The 22,192-nt window shown below is 41.5% G+C and overlaps 1 protein-coding gene and 1 long non-coding RNA gene across 5 annotated transcripts in view; one reads left to right on the top strand and one right to left on the bottom strand.

Moving 5' to 3' along the window:
* Nucleotides 1-2,542: 2,542 nt before the first annotated feature.
* HOXC4 (homeobox C4) overlaps nucleotides 2,543-22,192 on the bottom strand; it is a 46,701-nt gene continuing 27,051 nt past the window's right edge. For 2 of the 4 annotated variants that reach the window (XM_065576016.1, XM_042842232.2), the window contains exons 5-6: nucleotides 4,761-5,371; nucleotides 2,543-3,927 (exon numbers count right to left, since the gene is read on the bottom strand). The gene's annotated coding sequence lies outside the window, so the exon portion shown is untranslated. Of the gene's footprint in view, nucleotides 3,928-4,760; nucleotides 5,375-22,192 lie in introns of all 4 variants that reach the window. The other 2 variants (XM_042842231.2, XM_065576015.1) reach the window with 1 other exon arrangement.
* Nucleotides 11,235-14,120, top strand: LOC112060294 (uncharacterized). The gene is made up of 2 exons (XR_002889617.3): nucleotides 11,235-11,743; nucleotides 11,881-14,120. It is a non-coding gene; the product is annotated as an uncharacterized LOC112060294 (long non-coding RNA).

Raw genomic sequence — 22,192 nt, 5'->3', positions numbered from 1 at the left:
GCTGCTGGGTTCAGAGCACCCCTTATTTTTTTTCCATGTGCACTTGAGCCCCGGAGCACCCATGGAGTCAGCACCTATCATGTACGGTGCCTAATACAATGGGGACCTGATCCATGACTAGGACTCCTAGGAGCTACTGCAATACTAAAACGAACGTTAATACTAACAAACAACACATTAAAGTACTGGGGGAGGGTACCCTCCAGGCCAGCTGTCCTCAATACGGGTTTTATAACACTCTACACACACAAATACCCTGCGAGCTTGTCGACACACAGTTTTTGCACTGATTTAACTCTTTGATTTTAGCTAAACGGCAGCAACCCCTTAGTGTGGACATACTTCCATTGTTTGAAAAGCGTTCCTATCAATACATTACTGATCCAGTTACCTCAGTGCAAAAATTGGGTGTAGAACAGCCATAGATTCTCTTACAGGGCTTTAATCTAAACACACACACACGCACACACACAAATACCCCCGACTCCTTTACAAGGGCTTTATCATACACAAATATAAATACACCCACAGACACTGACTGCCTACCAGGGCTTTATCCTACAGAGATGGTCTTATGAGGACTTTATTCTATACACATACATACACAAAGATGGTCATACAGAGCCCTTCTCCTACACACATACAAATACACACAGACCCCTTTCACAAGAGCACTCTCCTTCCTTTACACCGCATTCATTCCCCTGTCAATAAGCTGCCTTAGCCCACAGCTGAAGATCAAGAAATATGTAACCAACTACGGCTCCACCTGTTAAAAAGGCGGAAGAAGCTGGGCTCAAAGCGGGCATCGCTCCTTCTCTAACCCGGTTTCCGGGTCTCTGGGTGTTGCTTTGCCCATTAGTGGGTGGGTGAGGGGAGAAGTTGCTGGGCTACATTAATTATTGTAAATGGAGCAAGAAACCCTTTTGACCTTTCTGCCATACTAGGTACAATTGAGTTAGCTTTGAGTTTTGATTTAATTCCAGGAATGGGGTTGTAATTCGCTTATAGCACAGCCATTTTCCTGCAGGGCTGCAGTAGGGCTGGGTTGGTGGCATGGGTGAGACACACTTCCAGGAAGGCCTTCAAGTGCTCATTTCCTTAGGGACACCACAAATGAGGCATTTTGAAATCCGTTAGTTCTGTGCATCAGGCAACTCCAGCTAATCTTATTTATGGTTTAAAAGCACAAGGCCTGCTCCCACTTCCATTGGAGTCAATGGGAGTTCTACATTTGGCTTCAGTGGAAGCCAGATTAAGCTCACAGACACACCCACATACACACACCCACACACCCACACACACACACACATGTTCACACAGACACATATGCTCATGCACACATATACAAACACATACACACTGGCATCGTCATATAAACTTATGCTCATAGAGACCCACACATATTCATAAATACAGACACATTACACACAAACACACACAAACCCATTCACACAAGCATATGCACACACACAAGATAATACACTTCTCCTAAGCAAGAAAAGAATTCTGCACAACACAACCTTTGTTCTGCAATTGACAAAGATCTTGCTGTTATTACAGATCAAAACTATTTTTTTCTCATAACAGGTTCCTTTAAATTAACATTTCCTTTGCAATCAGAGACTCTTCTACTTAAAAAAAGAAAAACAAATTGCAGAGAGAGTCAAGCTTTGAAATTTCTAAGGCAAGAAAATGTCTTCTTCAATTTGCCTGTTTACCTCCTAAAGTTTGTTGATGGAAAGACCAAATGGATAAAGTTCTAACCATTATTAAATATTTATCAGTTAATTACAATATGTAGATTTAGTTGCTGGGTAATTAATCTTGCGGGGGGGCGGGATACAATAAAATACACTTGAAAGTTGCGTTATCATAATTGCCTGAGGCCATGGGAACAACCAGTCTGCAATGTGTTTTACATTTATCTGCACTGCTACATTTTCATTTTTGTGCACAAAGCTCCCTCTGATTGTTTTCAGGAGACTTAAAGCTGTGTAGGTTCTGTTGTTGTTACCTTGTTTGGTTTTAAGGCATGGCAGAGCCCATATGATCACAATGTCTCCACACAATTTCAACAAGACTTTACACTTCAACTTATAAAATGAGCCACGACTTGTCCAGCTCCTGCCCTAAACACTGTGGGGCTGAAAGTGGATCTGCACACTGCTGATCTTACTAAAAGAGGAAACCCATTGTGGGTGCCCCGCTGAAAATCTCAGACTAAATGTACCTTTCTACAAATGCCTGCAAAGCAGAGGAGAGAACCTTCCGTTCAGAGGAATGGGTGAGTTTCTAGGGAAGGCAAGGGCCATTATAAAAAAGTCACAAGCAGGCAGGGCTTCGGAGCTGCATACTAACTGGGAGATGAAAAGGGCTGGGGGCCTACTGAAGTAAGTGCTGTCTCCGTGATTAATGGGGGTGAGAGAAGGGTGAAGCCCAACCCCTAGTAAACTACAAGATGGCAAAGTGATTTTAAGAACAACAGAGCAGTGTTCCTGGAGAAAACCAACCCAGACGAGCCAAGAAAACCGCCCAGCACTGTTTTTAAAAGGCCTCTTTATTTTGAAAACCACAACAATACAGTAAAATACACCAAGAGCCAATCGATCTCTTTTAAAAAGAAAAAAAAATGTGTAAATTACAGTAAGAAGCTAACTTATTGCAGGGTCAGATTTTGAGTGGGTTCAAATATGTTTACATCTACATTTGCTTATCAAACAATAACCCGCTGAAATGATAATGATAGTGGCCAGTAGAAGTGCCACAGCTACGTTATTTCCTGGTAGGGGGAATGTGCGGGGTTAAAGGAAAAACCACCCTCATGAGTAAACCTCTGGGTGCCTAATTTGAAGCACCTTAAAGGGGCCTAATTTACAGAGGAGGAGAACTCAACCCTTTCTGAAAATCAGGCGCCTTTTAAGATATGCCCCCCAGAAAGTGAGGTCGATAAAATCACTAGTTGCTTTTCAAAAAATGTTGCCCTAGGCTTGGAGGAAGTTTAATTGGGTTGTAAGGATATTTAAAGGGTGGCTGTTGACACCTTTGTAACTGACAAAGTAAACAGCTGAGTAAAATCAACTTTAATAAAATACATGGAGCGTGTTATAAGCTCACACAGAACTTGTCCTGTTATTGGCTGGGTTACATGCACACACCAGTTCCTAGCTGCCTTGTACACAGATCTCTGTACAGTTTAATACGCAGGAGGTAATTGGGAATAGAGGGGGTAAGGAAATCAAAGGATACTGTTGGTTACACTTAGAGGTTTTTTCTGTTTTGTTTTTTAATGACATAATAGGACTGTAGCTTAGTTTCCATGGCAGAGAGCCCTCACAAATGCACAAGAACTGCAGGTTCCGGAGGACTTCCCCAAGGTGCAGGATGTGGTGTTTAAGTCTGTTTAGGTGAGATGGGAGTTGCAGGGCCCCAAGGTAGCGCTGACTGGGAATTTGAGCAGCACAGCTGTGGTCCAAGTTTATAGAGAAGCTGTGGCTGAAGAGTGAGCTGGCCCCAGACACGTTTTCCAGGTAATTTTCTCACTTCGTCTCCTTTGCAGATTAGGGGGATCGGTAATGACACTTCCCTTGCAGAGACAGAGGAGGATCCAACTTCCAGGGCAGCTGCACAAGGGCTGTCAGAGACAGGCTGCCAACCCACACATCTCCTTGGGCCTTGCTGTAGAACTTGCTCCTGGGCACATCCTACCCACCCTCCATTTGGGAGCTCACTGGGGGGCTTCTGCTAGGGGACAGGCTCTCAGCTCCCTCCTTCCTGTTGTCCTTCATCCTTCAGATCTGGAACCAGAGCTTGAGGTTGAGCCGCTGAGCCAATTCCACACTCCACTGTCAGCAGGGATACCTGATAACTTGGAATTCTTTCTCCATCTGGACATTGGTATAAAGCGTGCCGGCCCTCAGCAGGGACCTAGAAAATAAAAGGCCACACCATCTCATCTGCTCCTGCCCTTGCAGCAGCCCACCCCCCCAGTCCCACACCCCGTACAACATCTGAACTTTGAAGCAGTTGACAGTAACATAACTGCAAACAGTAAACTGACTGCAGTCATTTGAAATGTCCCATTGGTGGACAGACAATATCCAAATTCAGTTAAAAGTCTGGATTTTTAACAAGCTCCGATAGAACCTGTGCAGACAATTTCAAAGTGTTCTGCTGTTACCCAGTGTTGAGATACGTACTGGTTTTCTTTCTTTCTTTCTTTCTTTCTTTCTTTCTTTCTTTCTTTCTTTCTTTCTTTCTAATTTAATCTCTCTCTGTCTAGGTAACTTTACATCTATCTTTCTATCCATGTCATTTTACATATATCTCTCTTTCTCTCTATCTCTTCATATGTCTGCCTGGGTAATTTCACATCCATCCATCCTACCATCCCCTCCACCCCTCCATCCATCCTTCTCTCTCTCTCTGTTTCTTTGTCCCTCAATGAACAAATAAACAAAGTTGCATCAAAATGCAATGGCTAGTGCACAAGAAATTAGGACAATAAAGTATGCAGAATTTAGGATTATTGGATTAAAAATCATTTCTAGCACTGAGCATTGTTTTAATAACCTTGTGAGAACAACATCAAGCATGCAGGGCAAAATTTTCTGGAGTAAGTCATGAGTATTTATACAGTTGTTTAAAATTCTATCAAAGGGCTACTGGTGACCACTCATTTGGAGTTGCTAAGAAACCCATTGTCTGTACAGTGCACACATTGTAAAAAGAAAGTGCTACTGGGATCAGATGGAACATACCTGTTGGAAGTAGGTTGGGTTTTTTGCTTAGAGTTGTGCCCTGTTTGTGGGTGAACTCTGCTGCTACCACCAGGGTTAGGATTGGTCATTGGTCCAGAAAGCTTCTGCCTTTTTTGGGAGGTCACATGGAATGGCCGAGGAGACCACTGGAACCTTGGGAGCTGGTTCTGAGGTCTGATCATCCTTGCACCCCAGAGCCCTGTTGAAGCCCTGCAAGGCAAGTCTTTGGCTTGTTGAAGAAGTCATGGATGTTTCTGGCTTCAGACAGCAGTGAGGCTGGTGTCCCTTTGGAGATGGGAGAGGCTGCTGACTGACACCTCATGGTAATGGGACCTTAGGAAAGACAGCCTCCAAAAGTCTATGGTCTTGAGCAGCTTTTTGCATCTCCAGTTTCTTCTCGCTGGTGGGATGGGGAAGAAGGGGGACTGGATATCTTTAACTCAACACAGGAGAGGGACTCAGTGGATCACAGTCATGGGCATATCTCCAATGGCTTCTTCTGAGGAAGATTCCACCAGAGTTAGAACTCAAGAGCAAACGTTCTAAACCAACATACCCACGTCACTTAAGAACATCTCTCACCAGCCATCCTGTGCATAAAGGGCCCAAACCTGCTGATAAAAAATAAAATTAATTTAAATTAAAAAAAAACAACTAAAATAACTTGAGGATCCAAACAATGATGTCCTCTGGCTTTGCACCTTTGTGATCACCTCCATGATATGTGTGTGTGTGTGTGTGTGTGTGTGTGTGTGTGTGTGTGTGTGTGTGTGTGTGTGTGTGAAGCCTTGCCCTGGAGACAGCAGATCTTAAATCTTGTTTAACACACAACAGATTATGTAGGGTGCTTAAATTGCATGATGGAGGCAGTCATGTTGCAATGTAGGTCTTTATTTGAAATAAGCTATTGATGCACGTGCTGGGTGTAATGGCTTGTTTCATGTAAACATAATAACGTTTGCTGAAGAAATGCTTGGCCCCTGGTCAGTGCAATGTGTGTGTGTTTATAATCGCATCTTTATTTTTACTAGTTTATGGAAATTAACCGTAGACGTTTTCCAATGTCTTCCCCTGTTCTCGCTCCTCTTAGGGAGTTTTGCAGTCGAGAGCTCTTGTTTAAAACCAAACGATTTTCTTTGGGAAGAGACAAGCAAGGACTATTGGCAAAACCATTAGCTTATACAGGCAATGACAGGCATACAAAAGAGCCCTGGAAGATAAATCGAAATTAGCAACAACAAGGAATAATTATAATTATAATTATAAACGTTGTTGTCTCAGAGTCTCATTAAAGGCGTTTCAAAGACACCTCCTGTGCTAACCTCAGCTGCAAACCCCCGTCCCGGAAAGGGCAGGATATGCCCTGTTGTGGTCCAGCAGCGCGGGTTGCCTCGTGGCGCTAAAGAGGCCAAAGAAAGTTTTGCCATTGACTTCAACGGGGCCATGATTTCTCTGCCTTTGCGGCATCGTTCGTAGTAACTTTGGAGGAGATCCTCAGCTAAAGTGCATGTACCCCAGCCAGCGATCAACCCCTTCCATCGTTAACTGTGTGCCTAGAACAGACCAACCAATCTAAACTAACAAACCAGCCCGGATGGTAAAATCCACCCAGAGAGACTGTTGGGTTATTTATGACTGGAAATCCCCCACAAATCTTGTTTGTTTTAAGTTGATCAGACGTTTGGTGTCAGATCTCTGTCTGACGGGGGAAGAGGCTGTAGTTAAAATGCCATATACAATTACAAACAAGTTGATTGGGGCTGCTAAGGATGCGGGTTCTAGCTTCTCTCTCACTCTCTCACACACTTCACTGTTGTGCAAACTTTCCATAACATACACCACACCCATCATATTCCTTTCCAATGTTGCCAGTTTAATTTCCCCCCTTGTTTCAGAAAGGAACTGGATAAAGATCTGATTTTCTCTCCCTTGTATGGTGGAAGACTTCCAAACGATCAGAAATCTCTCTCTCTCTCTCTCTCTCTCTAATGTTAATGCCCAGTTTGAATGGAAGTGGACGTGGGATTGCTGTCCTGTTTACAAAGCGATCTCACTCTGTTCATTGTTTTGTACCCCAGCCACCACAAAGTGGACTGGGAAATGTATCCGATGTATAACTTTTCCTTCTTTCCACCCAGCAAAAAGTTCAAGACGAAAGTCGACCTGGGCTGTTTGTTTGCATGTGATGTGCATCACTGCTAATGGTGCTTTAGTACTGTGCACCTATATACAGGCAGTGCCCCCCTACATATATATTCAAGTCTTAAATACGGGGGGAGTGTTGTATAGAAATCCGTACGCGCAAAAAAAAAAAAAAAAAAAAATCCGCAAAGTAAAGAATTGCGGCCAAATTCTACCCTCACATATACTGGCCGAAATAGGCCCCTGTTTACATACCGGACTAGATGAAGAGGGTCGCGTGTTTCAATTCCCAGGGCAGTCAGGGGGAGTCGAAAGCGCTCAGGCGTTTGCGGGACGAAACCTTAGGAGCGCTCACCTGCGCGCAATTTTAAATTGCGCTGCGGAGTATCCAGCGTGCTAGGCAGAGGGATGTAATGAGCCCTTCGATTTTTGACTGAGCCACGGCCAAACTGAAGGCAAACTCAATAAATAAATAAAAAATTAATCAACATCCACCATTAACTAGGTCAGCCAGTTAAAAATGGCAAGTCGGTGCGGTGTGGAAATCCGATAGCCTTCCACTGGGGGTGTTTAAAGGGGGTAATAAAAGGTGGGGGCGGTGGATTGAGTGCAGTTCAGATTACCCATTCCAAAAACATCCCAGTCCTAGCTAAACGATTCCGGATTTGTACAGACCCTGTGTTTATTGAAAACATATTTACATCGCTGCATATCATTGTGAGTCCTCGGCTTCTGGTATATTCATTAGCTGCTTAAAGTTTCATTTAAATCCGGCGGATTTACAGGCCACTGAGCTAAATTTAGTCTTTGAGCCCTGGGGTGTAAATCTGTTGAAGTCACTGGAGTTACACTAGCGATGAATTTGACCTAGCAACTCTCTGCGTCTTTCTATTCAGACACCATCAGTTAAAACACACTAAGTTAATGCGTTTTATTGTGATTTGTTTATTTAATTATCTACCTCCAGACTAGCTATACAGTTTAAGGAACTCATCAATGTATCCACCATTATGGATTCCTTACAAATTTATTATCAGGAATATTTGCATTTCTGGTGTTTGCACTGCCATGGGTTTAACTAAACCGTCTTAGGCTGGATAATAGTTCAAGAAACGTTCACTTTTTAAATCCCGGGTTCAAAAATGTCTACTTTAAGACAAATCATTCCGTTTTGATTCTATTAAATTACATTTAACTCTGTTTTTCAAGAATCATATCTGGGCTTGTTTTGAAGACAAGGCAATCCAAAGGTAAGAGATTGGCATGAATTATTTATCAGAAGTGAATATAATTATGGTTTGGGACAAAGTAAGGACAGATGAAGAACGTCAAGTTGAGCATCAAATATTTTAAAAATAAATCCTGAAAATTAATTTCGGTACAAATCCAGATTCAACCTCTTTGCTAAAGATTTAGCTGAGGCAAATTAAAAATATTGAAATCGCGTTAATGCTTCATTATGTTTTCCAGGAATAAAACTTCACCGGAATAGGACTGATGTCATCAATAAGCAGGAGAAGTTAGCCTAGTCTGGGTTGTTCATTTATATATCATTGAAAATATGTCTATCATTTTTCTAGTGATTCTTCCACAACTTTGAAAGATTAAGCTAGTCACGTTTTAGAAAAGTACAACCATCTAAAAGAGCTTCCAAATGGCTTTTAATAAAATGAAGATATATGATATATAGTGTATATATATAGCCTCTCTGCATAGTCTCTGACTATATACATACATACAACCAGGCATATACATCTGTATATAGAGAGAGATATCCAGTCTCTGTCCCATACATACTTCTGTATATAGCCTGTGATTATATGCACACACAAAGCATACACAAAATCACCCATACACACCTAGATATGTAGACATAAACATACATAATCTATGTTCTATACATATAAAATCTCTTTCTATGTAGTCTATGATTATAAATAAACACAATCACACAAGATCACTCACATATATCTAGACATAGAGACATAAATATATATGATCTATAACAAAAATAAATTTGTTAGTCTCTAAGGTGCCACAAGTACTCCTGTTCTTTATACTATATATAGTCGCTATGTAGTGTATAACGATATACACACCCAAATTCACCCTTATACATCTAAATACATAGAACTATACATAGTCTATACTCTATAAAATTTCTCAGCATACACACACAACACGATCACCCATACCCATCTCGATATACAGAGACAGATGAAGGGGATAGTTAGAAATACCAAACACCTGGCTGGCTCTATGTAAACGTTTTTAGATAAGGCCCCTCATTTCCTTGAAGTATAAATTAAGAAAAAGCGATTAGCTCTCTATAAAATTTGCATCTTATTAGCATTACCACAAGGGTTATTTTACAGGCAAATGCAGGCGGATGTTCAAAGTACAAACAAATTTCGATATAGAAAAAATAACGTTTCCGCTGCAAATATAAAGGGGGGATTAGAAAGAGGTGCCTTATAAAAGGGGATTGGGTCTCCCTTTGTTCCTCCCCTCTTTTTGGTGTGTGGGGGGGATCAGGAGCATTGGAAGGCAGGTCACGTTGTGTAATCTATGGTTGATGCGTCTGCAGGAATTTAAGACCTCGATGCATTTAATAAATTATTTTACTTGTTTTAAACCGAGGGATGGGGGAGAAGGAAGAAGAGGGGATTTGCTGTTGTTGTTAACTGAGTAATTCCTCTGAAATAAAGAGCTACAAGGGCTCTCGGGCTAATCACAACTAGATTAACCGTACTAACCCCCATCGCAGTCCAGATTAGTAACAATTCCTCCTCAACCCCCCCAACAAAGAAGGTTTGGAAATCTCATTCTCCCACAAACACCAGGCCACAACTTCTACGGCGTGTGTGCGCGTGCATCAAACAGCAATAAGAGCCTTTTGTCTGAACATCATTGCAAAACCAACGCGATCTGCATGGGAAGTCTGCTACCTGTGATTGGGCACAGATCCCATTAAAAAAAAAAAGATATGTGCGCTTATTCTTTAAAAAAAAAATGGGATCACAGGTAGCAGACTTCCCATGCAGATCGTGTTGGCTTTGCAATGATATTCATAGTGGTGTATAATACACACACACACACACACACACACGCACGCACACACACACAAGCAAAACACTCCAGTCTCATTCTCAATTATAAACCATTTTACACTTTAGAAGCCCAGCAGAGAGAGAGGGCGAGAGAGGGAGAGAAAAGAGGCATTTCCAATAGTCACACTTGTCAAGGGAGACCATCTTTTAGCCCTCAGCAGCAGCAAATCCATGTGAACTCTGGGTGAACCAAGATTGAGGCAATAAATCATCCTTACAAAAGCCTGCTGTTGGACGCGAGTGCCAGTCCCTTACCTTTAACGCTTTCACGGGCGAAGGAGGAAAAGCGAACAACAAAAGTTCAGATAATCTATGTGCAACCCAAACCCGGGGGAGAGGGGGCTGAGGACGAGAGAGGGAGGAAGAAAGAGGGACGGGGGAATCTGTTCATATAGGCGAAGCAAGAGGGGTTTTTTCAAAGCAAAGCTGGGGGTGGCATTATGTCTATGGTGCATATTATGATGGTGCAGTGGGGGTGGAAGGGAGGGGTGTCAGCAGCAATATGTGAACAAACCCAGCGTCATGAGAGCAAAGATGGGGAGCCAGGGCAAGTGGAAAGAAGACACAAAAGCATTGATTAGTGGAAGGAAATAGGCACCATAATGGATCTCAGGGAAAAAGGTCCCTTGCGTGCAATGGAACCCATCTACTAATGGTGAAAGGAATTTACAAATAATAATAATAATAATAATAATAATAATAATAATAATAATAATAATAATAATAATATAAAAAATTACGGTTTTGCTTGTGTGTTGGTCTCATAATTTGGCCCTTTCTACCATTAGGTTCCAGTGTGTGTTGCCTTAAAGGATCCATTTCTTTTCTGAAGCCCACCCCACCTTCTTGTCAATGAAGGACTTACTTTCTTGTTGAGAGAGAGAGAGACTGGCCCAAGACAGACAGATAGATAGATAGATAGATAGATAGATAGATAGTCTTTCTTTTCTTGGTCCAATCTCCTCATTGACATTTCTTGATTTCACTCTCCCCCACATCACTGCGATTTCTTGTTTAATATGCACAGTAATTGGGGTGCCTGTACTTTTTTAAAAAGATCCTGATCTATGATTTATGGCAGTTATGCAAAAAAGGCAACCCCTTGTCTGAAATTAACACAGCGCTGGAAGGCTTCAAAAAAAAAAGTTTAACACGCACACACACAAAAATCCATGGTTGACTAATCTAATATGACAAACGATATGATGGATATAGTTTATGTTAATTCACAATGCCCTTTCCTCCAGAATTTAACTGTAAGTTAATGTACACCGGAAACTCGAACTCTACACGGTCTGCTAATGGGTTTAGGTATTAGCTAGTTCTAACGATGCATACCAATGTACTTGTCTCTGTAGGCTGCCCTAAGATTTATGACTCTTTTGCCTTCTGTAGCTGTAAACAAGGAGGGGGAAGGAAGAAAAAAAACCACCCTAGTCTCTGCATCACTTAGTACATCAAGGAGTCTTTTTTAAAAACCCAGGTTATAGGAGAGAGATTCCTACCAAGTCTGCAACTTTTCCTAAAATGCTCGTGTTGTGGGTTGTGTCTGTTATTTCTTTGCTCACGCCTCAGTCAAGAGGACAGCGGCTAACCCCCCCCCCCCCACACACACACACACACACATACACACACGCACAAAAGACTCTATAGAAAGCTAAGCAGAGTTCCAACTCCTACAGCAAGATGATGAAGAATGATTGGATTCAGAGCCTAAGCACAAGAGAGGGGGTGGGAAAAAAAAGTTTCGTTTTGGGGGAAAGAGATGTTCCTCTCGCGCTGATGCAAACTCTAACAAAGGAACAATGAAGATACTGCATCCCATGAGTAGAGCTAAGAAGCTAATTTTCTATTATTTTCCCCCCTAGGTTCGGATTCGACTTTGTTGATTAAATTATTCTTGTGCCAGCGCAAAGAGTGCTTATTGCTTGGAAGAAGATGGTGGAATAAGAGGAAATGCTTGTTTTACAAAGACGACAATATTTATGATTGCTGGGCTAAAGGTATTTGTATATGATCGCTTTCTAGAGGAAAGGCCAGAAAGTTTGGTAAAATTTGTATGTGAATGTATTTTTAAAATATATTAAATCTCTAGTATTTTGGACAGGATTCGCTCTGGGGTGCTGGGGGCGTTGTGTACAATGAAGATTACAAACTGAAAGGAAAGGTCCCTCTATATACTGTTCATCTCTAGAAGAAGATTTACTATTGGAAGAATAATTTTGCCGCAAATACTTTGGGTTGGGGAAAATGAGGTTAGGATGGGTGAGGGGAAAATATGTATGTTAACTGTGTCAGATTTATTTGTGCAAAAATAATTCTATTTTAATTAAGATTGTTTAAAAATACGCTTTCCCCTATAATTATGTGATTTAAGCATATCATTCATTAAACATACTGAAGATTTTGTTGGCTAGACACTATTTCTTGATCTCTGCAGGCCAATCCGTGCCTGAATGTTACCTTCGCTGTCGAGTGCATATGTACAGTTTTACTGACATATTATCGTGACCGTTAAGTTTATTTGTGTCACATAAAGGCAGTCTGGATATTATTTTGTACTCAATGAAGCCCCTCAAATATATTTCAATGAAAGGTGTGTGTGTGTGTGGGGGGGGGATTACTGAAGAATTGATGCATGTGAACTTGAATTTAAAATATTGTTTAAGTTTCTACTTACTGTTATTGTTCTTATTATTGGTTTTTCCCTGAATGAACTTTGTGTTTTGGCAGAGTTATGGTGCTTGGAGGCATTTGAGGACGTATATTTCATCACCAGGGCTCTTAAATGTCAGAAAGCAATATATAAATTAGAAATCTGATCTTTGATATTGTTGAATCGAAAAACTTACCAAAATATTCCAGAAAGGGGGTGTTTCTTTTAAAATGTGATTAGCGTTGGCACACGCTACACTTTTTATTCTTAGGATTAAAAAAATGAGGGGACAGCTCATCTATTTATTTTCGTTTGGTTCCTCCTAGCCAGTGGGTGATCAAAGGGTAGCTTTAACACTGAAATCGCCTCCGATTTTTGAAATGACAGAGTGTATTGCAAATTGCATTTTGAATGCAACTATAGAGTGATTTCTCTCTCTTTTTTCTCTTTTGCATCTGATTTCAGGATTTCAGTCAGGGAGTGATAACCACTTAAGACCAAATACGTTAATTTTGGAGTTTCCTAAATACACTTCTTTCCCCCTTCAGATATTGCAAACTTCCATTCGATTGCTCTTTAAACCACTTCTATTTTGTTATTTGAAGAAAACAAAAAAACTTGAACCAGAGAAGAAAGTTGAGTCCTTCTAATCATTCGGAGGCACATGGTGTGGCTTAAAATGTTCGCTTTGAGATTCATAAAATATTTAAAGCCACAAGTCAACCCTCTCCTATTTATTGCAGTGTATAATTCAAAATTATCGTGTATTAATAAGCCAATAATGATAATCTCTATAGGAAAAGCATGCTAGTTGTGCCGGTTTTATGGCTGCCCTTATCCTTTCTAATGACCTTTGGCTCAGTAGCATAATAACTCACTACAGAATGAGCAATTGTCTGGAGTGCCTTAAATACCTCACAGTCTTTTCTACACTCCGGACACTTCCAGAGAGGTAGTCTCTTGCTTCAGAGCATCCAGAGGAGGGAAGTCTCCCCTCTCCTCTCAAGATCTGGGCTACGGGAGGGGGTGGGGGGACTCTGGACCAGAGGACAAGAGTCTGTTCCCCTAAGGCACTTTATGGAACTCGGCCGTGCTCTCTCTGCTCACGTGATCCCGAATTCTCAGCTGAAAGCCTGGTTAATTTCACCTCTATTTCCTTGCACTTGGAAAGTAAATTCCTACACCACAACCAAAGATTGTGTTAGTAAGTCATTGTTATGCTCCTTGTAAAGGATGTATAGGCATGAGTACTGGGATCTTGGACGGTTAAAAAAAATGCATAGTCTGCTAATTCTTCAGAGAGGATTCTTTGCAAGAAATGAAGTGTATATTCTGCAAAAAATCTCCTTCCCAGGCCCTCGCCGCTGATCAAAGTTTTGGAGCTGATGGAAACCGGCTTTCTCTCCTCTTATGTGCTTGTGTTCATTAAAGACCATTTTTAAATTCAATAAACGTTGTTGTATTTGTTCATGCGCCTATTTTCACAGCAAACTTGCTCCGTCACAGAATGTTATTGTTTTGTTTCCATAAAAAGATCTGAGCTAATGCACAATGTATTTTCTTTGGATGCATTACCTTCTTTTTAATACCCCCTGTGTCCCAGGAAATTCTGATCCTGTGGGGGTTGTTTTCATGGGACTATAAAAGTAATTTGTTTATGTTAGACAGTGGCATGGGGTGTTTTTGTACATGTATTTTACATAAAGATAACAAAAAAAATGTGGCTAGCCCCCCCACACCAACACACTACATATGCCCTAAATATTCCCCAGAGAACTGGTTCTGAAGTTAAATCGAGGAGCCACCTTGTGATGTAAAATGATAAATGCCTTCAGCGCAGGATCTGAGTGGGAGCCAAGCAGCAAGAAGTCATGGAGAGGATACATCAGTAACCAGCTTTGGCACAGAAGGAAAAAAGAAAAAGGGGTGGGGGGAGAGAGAAAGAAAAGAAAATGCACACTCAACAAATTCGGTTTCCACACGTAAGGAGAATTACAAATGCCATTCTCTGATATGGTATGTTGCATGTTCCTTCCCTCTTAGTCTTTGGAAGGGGAAATAACCAGTAGATCGCTCTCTCTCTCTCTCTCTCTCTCTCTCTCTCTCTCTCTCTCACACACACACACACACACACCACCACCACCACCACCAGCACATATCTATAGCATCCATGGCGTTTCTAAGACAGCTATGGAAACAGATGTGGGAAATCCACGAATCTCATCATACATACTGTATTGATCAGATTCCACTGAGGCAGGAAAATGTCAGGAAGCAATTTCTAAGGATCACCATATTCTGTTCCACTGAAGTTACTTTTAATCAAAGGGCACTGCGGCCCCTCTGCTATGTTCCCCATGGGGGAAATAATCGCTGTTGTTTGTTTAGCAGCTTCATATATATACAGCACAGTTTAAAATCTTGCAGTGCTCCACATTTCACAGGACACAGCAAACAGTTAATATAATCTGTGATTTGCAAACCCTTCCAGCTGCAAAACCCATGGTGCACTGTAACATTATAAAGTCTTCTGATTGCAAATAATAGCGTGTTACTTTGCTAACTTGAGGCAGTCGCACTCTTTGGTGACTCTCCCCAAGAAATTAGGAATACAAAATTGAAGAGAAAACATTGATTCTGATTTATTGGTAGCAAAGCAAATTCATTAGGTCTGAATCATGAAGCAGTTAAAGAAAATGGCTGGGGTACAGCTTTTAAAGTCCCAGCCAGTCAAAGGGTAATGAAAGGGAAGTGGTATTCAGGGAAATTGTATTTCACTCTGTTATTTTACATACTAATTTTTTATCATCCAAGTTTACTGCATCCTTGGCTCCAGCTCTTAAAGAAATCAACGCTTGGCTGGGGACGCTACATTTGCTAAGTTATTATGGTGTGTAACTTTCTAGTGCAGGCATTCTCGACCTCCTAGTTTTTCTATTTTCCTAGTATTTCTTTCACTCTCCATGGACAGTCTGTAGGTGCATCGGTGTGTGTGTGTAAATGCTGTGACATGAATGTTAAAAATTGATTCTGCTTTCCAGGTATTTCATTTCTCTCCCCCCCCCCCATCCATTCTTTAGAATCCTGGATATTTTCTTAGCATGAGATGACTTTAGGGGTCAAATGGCTTTAGGCATGCCTAGCTGAAATGTGTTTGCCAAGACAATGTCACTTACTTACCGCCTTAACTCTCTAAGGATCTGATAAAACAAAGAACATAAGTGTGGGTTTACGCTTAAGCAGGTGTAAAACACCTAAGCTGGTGCTTATTTCTGATCAGGTGCTTAAATGCACTGGAATCAATGGGACTTAAGCAAGTGCCTCAGCGCTTTCCTGAACCAGGGCCAATGCCATTATTTTCACAGAAAGCTGGGGTTCTGTCCTGCAGTCACTGTTCAGCAAAACAGCCCAGTGATACCACCGCCTTGTGCCTCACTTTCCCCTCCTATCCTCTTGGCCATTGAGACTGTAAACTGTTTGGAACTGTTGGCACAACACCAGCAACAATATTAATAACAATAAATGTCTGTATTTCTTTTGTTTCATCATTCAACACAATGAACTCAATTCATTCACTTGCTCTTCCCCTCTGATTTCCAAACTAGTTCAGAAAATACTGACTACATTAAAAAACAACTCCCCCATCCAGAAGTGAATACAATATCTCAAACAAATGGTGCTTTGAGCCAGACAAGGTGGGTGAAGCAATAGTTTTTACTGGACCTACTTCTGTTGGTGGAAGAGACAAGATTTCTTGCTCCACGGAGCCTGAAGAAGAGCTCTGTGGAGCTGCAAAGCTTGTCTCTTTCACCAACAAAAGTTGGTCCAATAAAATATATTACCTCCCCCACCTTGTCTCTCTCATATCCTGGGGCCAACGCGGCTACAAAAGTGCAAACAAGCGGTGCCTTGTCATTTAATAATTTCTTGAGGGGGGAGGCCATAACAAAGATATTCTGGATTTTTTTTTAACTTCAAGTAAAATAAATCCAATTCTATACAACCAAGTCTTCAGTACAGAATGCGAGTCACTGGAAATCAGCATGGCTCCATTGGATTTATGTTGATTTACATTAGCTATGGAATGTGGCCTTTCTTTTTCCTTAATCAAACCGGCTGCATAAGTACTTTTCAATCTAATGGTCCCAAACATCTGCAAAATATAAGGGGGGGGGGAATCTGGCTCCATTTAAGTCAATGGCAAAATACTCACATTGATTTCAATGGCTCCAGGGTTTCACCCCGAAATTTCCACATCTTTGAAGAAGTGCATCAAAGAGGTTAATGGTAAATTTCAGTGAAAGGGCCCAGAGATCAAAGGTGTTGTCTTCAGTAATCTGGATGTTTATACAGTTTTATAGTTTAGTTCAATCTCATTAGGGTTTGGGTTAATTATTTTTCTCCCATGCACAGAGAACTGACACACCTTGTCTGGCTAGTCTGTCAGCCCATACAGGTAGTTTTGCTTTCAGGGTTCTTTTGACATAAATTCCATAGGAAAGGCGTATGTCGGAAATGGAGCTTTATGGAAATTTATAGTTAGATGGTAACTTTAGTGATAAACATTATCTTGAAATGGAGACAAAATTCTTTACCTGCTTCCTACACTGCCTGCCTAAACTTACCACACACACCCATACACAAACTCTCATCACCACACAAATACATTCACACACAATACACACACACACATACACACACACTCTCTCTCACGCTCATACCATAAGCATACACTCACCAGACACACACATCTACACCATGCACACATACTCATGAACACACAAACATGCACACATACATCATAAGCAAATACACACATTCATATACTCACACACAGACTATACACAAACACATATGCTTACACATACACATTGAACACAAATACACACACATACTCAAAACATTTGCAGACACCAGCACAGACATCCATATCCATGGACCATAAATAAATATACATGTCAAATATATATCTCAAAACAGAATTTCAAAATTGGAAAAGGTTCACAAAAGGGCAACAAAATGATTAGGGGTATGGAACAGCTTCCATATGAGGAGAGATTAATAAGACTGGGACTTTTCAGCTTGGAAAAGAGACGACTAAGGGGGGATATGATAGAGGTCTATAAAATCATGACTGGTGTGGAGAGAGTAAATAAGGAAGTATTATTTAATCCTTCTCATAATACAAGAAATAGGGGTCACCAAATGAAATTAATAGGCAGCAGGTTTAAAACAAACAAAAAGAAGTGTCTCTTCATGTAACACACAGTCAACCTATGGAACTCTTTGTTGTGAAGGCCAAGACTATAACAGGGTTCAAAAAAGAACTAGATAAATTCATGGAAGATAGGTCCATTGATGGCTATTGGTGTCCTTAGCCTGTATTTGCCAGAAGCTGGGAATGGGTGACAGGGGATGGATCACTTGATAATTACCTTTTCTGTTCATTCCCTCTGAAGCACATGGCATTGGCCGCTGTCGGAAGACAGGATACTGGGCTAGATGGACCATTGGTCTGACCTAGTATGGCCATTCTTATGTTCTTACACACATACTCCTCCCCACACATATACATAAACCCATATACATATATATCTCACAGGCACAGTCATACATACATCAAACGTAAACACCCATATACACAAAAATATACATACATAACATATACAAACACCTACACAGACACCAACACACATACGCACCATACACAAATACATAGTCTATACACAAAACATACACAAGTACCAAAACACACACATGACCATACACAAACACATTCAGACACCTATCTACTCCATACCATACACAACCACACATGTGCACAGCAGCATTTAAACACTGATTTTGCAATACATAGCTGACCTTTTGCCCTGTAAGAGTTTGCAATAGAGGGTCCTACATGCAAAAAAGAGGACACAGTTGGCTGGTTGTGGGGTGGGGAGCATCTAGGCAAGCTGTGTATGGAACAGGAAAATACCAATAGCCATTTCAATTTAATATTCTAGCACCTGAACCTGAGCCATTCCTAGCAACCTCCCTTTGACTTCAATGGAGATGTCGTTGCCTAAGCCAAGAGTGCAAATTTGCCTTCATGCAGGACCTACCACTTGATGCCAATCCTGAAACCTGGAGGGCAAAATCTACCGCCCCACAGCCCCGCTGCATTTAGAGACCTGTACTGCAGCCTCAGTCCCACCTCCCCCATCCTGAAGTGGTGAGCTCTGACACCAGTGGAAATGGATTTGTTTGGAAGCATGGAGCTTGCTCCACTAGTGCATGACCTCTGGGTGCCTTTGTTTAATGTATTCAGCCAGACAAAGCCCCGGACTGGGGAAGAGCTCACCACAGCATCTCTGGCTCTTCCTAGGACAGTGCTCATCTCATCCAAAGAGAAGAGTCCCTCCACCCCCCCTCCTATCTAAGGGTGGGGCGGGGGAGAAGAGAGGCCTTGTTGAAACTTGAGATGATGAAGAAATTGTTTTTTGGAAGAATGCCCGCAGTTAAGTTGCAACATCCAAGTGTCATCTTCAGCTGGCCCTCATTCAAGGCGTGTTTAAATTCTGACCTTTGGGTTAGGGCAGATCTGGCAGGATTAAAATAAAAAACCCCATTTCACAGATCACCACTGACCAATACGAAGCTATCTCCTAAGCAGAACAGCCACTGTTTAGGGGCCCAGATCGAAGGGGCTCTTTCCATAATGTGTATTATGCAAGCTTTTGAGAGTCATCTCCAATACATACACAGTCATACACAAAAACACACGGGCTAAAGGGAAACATCTGACCATTATGCATGTTCATGCCTTTGAAATAAGCACCCCTTTGTTTGGTATACTTCAGCACATAGGTGAATCCAGGATCTGGCTGCTTGGATCTAATTCCTAGGGAGTTGCTCATGGAAAAGCTACACGTTACTCTTTTGGTGCTCAATAGATTGAGATCATGTCTAGAGTTAAAGGGGTAAGGTAACAGCCACCTATGACTCTTTATTCACAAACAGTCACACTATACCAGGGGATTTCTTTCTTTCTTTCTTTCTTTCTTTCTTTCTTTCTTTCTTTCTTTCTTTCTTTCTTTCTTTCTTTCTTTCTTTCTTTCTTTCTTTCTTTCTTTCTTTCTTTCTTTCTTTCTTTCACAGATGTACAAATAGTCGGAGCCAAATCCTGCTCCACATTCCTCACAAGAAGAGTAAACCTTGACTTCCACGGTTTTACTTGCCTGAGTAAAGCCAAGCTTTCGGTCCAGATACAGACCCCAATACAATTACAGAGTGCAGGAAACCTCTCCCCGATCCCCACTGTATGATGTATGGCGTGAAATGCCCAGTCAGGATAATTTCTGCAGCCACCAAGACAGAAGTCTGTTTATGAAAGGTTATTAAAGCAAACTTAATTTCCGAAGGTTATAGCCATTTGTTTATAGTGTCGGGGTGATTAGACTTAAGGAACTCAACTCATCCCTTTCCTTCCAAATCAGTTTTATAGATTATCTTTGTTAGTTATTTGGACCGTAGCTGCTTTGGAAGTCAATGTCCTCTTTATTTGATGGCATTGTAACAGAGAAAGCCTGGCAGATTTATGGGTATACGGAGTGTTCCGAAAAATAGACTAAATTAAGTATTCAAGCCATTGAACTGTAAATACAGAGATCGTATCATTTCGCTCTATCTGGGTGAGAAGAGAAAATTGGCAATGGGGTCCATTTTTTGCCAAGACCACATTATTATTTAAACAGCACTGAATCATATAAATGAATGCAGCCTTTTTTTTTTTGAGCATCCAGCAGCTTTTAATAGTAAAACAATTGTCTCTTCTGTTCTTCTGTGTGTGTATTTTAGCCCATATAGATGGCCAGGCATTTCGCCTTTTCTCCGAAGATTTTAGATTTCAAGTGATTCCACCGTAGATTTCTCTAGGCTCGCATTTCCCTTGGCTACCCCTCGGCAGAAAGTGACCTGTCTTAAGTTAACTTTAAGAGAGTAAAGTCCTCATAGGACACGTATAATCACATTGCTCTTGAACGGATAGGTTCAAACACTGGGCTGGTTGCTTCTGTTTATTTTCTAAATAGAAGAAACCCAGCTAGATTTTAAAGCTTTTATTGTAAGTATTATGGGGTCGGGTTGTTGTTTTTCTTTTTTTCCTTTCCAAGTATTTGAACAGAAACATCAGCTGTGAAATCTAAACCAACTCTGTTCTTGTCCAGTTCGATTCACTGGGGGGTGGAGGGGGTCTCAGATTCCTTGGAAGCACCAGGGTTAATAAAAGCACCAGGGTTAACCAAGATAAATACAGAATGCCTCGTAGGGTTTTAGCACTCCCACTAACTATATAACCTCTCAAAGAGAGCAGGGTGTGTGTTTAGATGCTACGGATTCTAATTGTCATGGTGACTGAGGCCACGAGTGTCTTGTTTACATTAATTGGGTATTTGTGTCTAACAGTCTTGCGTTTTATTAGCCAAAAATAATAAGCGCGTACGGCTCACGCAAACTTGGAGAACTGCAATCGGACAGCAGAGCCTCACGTTTACTGCGGTGGGTGTCAGCTTGCAAAGTGACACTTGCCAACAGTTCACCGGAGGACTTTGCTGAGCCCTCATAATTCTTTACAACCCTCTTGCAAGTCGTTATGAAAATCGCTCTCAGTTATCAGAATGAAAGAGAAGCGGTGATGGATACAGCTAAGCCGAAGAGCCCCATATGTTACAAGGAAATAGACGCGAAGACACAGTGTTATTATTTTGTTTGTTGGTTACTTGGTGGGGCGTTTTCTAGATCTTCCAAAGGAACCTTGTGATAAGAAACAATGGAATTAAATTTGACTCTACAATCTCTCTCTCTCTCTCTCTCACACACACACACACACACACACACAACACACACAATTTAACCTAATGATCCTCAGCTATCTCCAAGCCTCGGTCTCCAAACAGGCCTGGCATATGCTAAAGCTTTAAAAGAGCGAGCAGTAGAGACGGGTTCTCTGCCATGCCTACCAGCCACGGATTGATAGGACAGGGGCATCAGACATCCACCGCCTTCCCCTATTAACCCCCAAGGCAAAACGCCTCGGATTCTTTTGGCCACATGGATTCTATTTACAAGGGTGGGGTCCATCCCAGCTCCGCCAACAAAAGAGAGGGCTAGCCAAAGGAGGATGGATGGGTTAGGGAGGGTATAGACACAGCACGTTCAAGCTGTTTCATAACACGTCAGCCAGGGTTGCTCTCCCCATGGAGACTAATGTGACTTTAGGCACCCACACCCTTCCCTCTCCCCTCCCCCTCCTCAAAACGCTCCTCTCCCCCCGGTAATGAAGGTCTGATCAGATCACAGGAGCACTTAATTTGCAAATATGGAAAGCAGGGACAGAAGAAGGCAATCCCTTGCCGTAGTTAATCGCCATCCGCAGTGACCAAGAGGGGCTGTTTTAGGGTAAAGATCTTAAAAGAAGCCATTTGATAAAGGGGTTAGCAATCAAATGGAAAGAATACAACCAAAACAAACCAGTTCACTACCCC

The sequence above is a fragment of the Chrysemys picta genome, chromosome 22 (genome assembly GCF_011386835.1).
Source record: "Chrysemys picta bellii isolate R12L10 chromosome 22, ASM1138683v2, whole genome shotgun sequence".
NCBI classification, from domain to species: domain Eukaryota; kingdom Metazoa; phylum Chordata; order Testudines; family Emydidae; genus Chrysemys; species Chrysemys picta.
The sequence above is the reverse complement of the archived record's forward strand: the minus strand, read 5'-3'. Positions and strand labels throughout refer to the sequence as shown.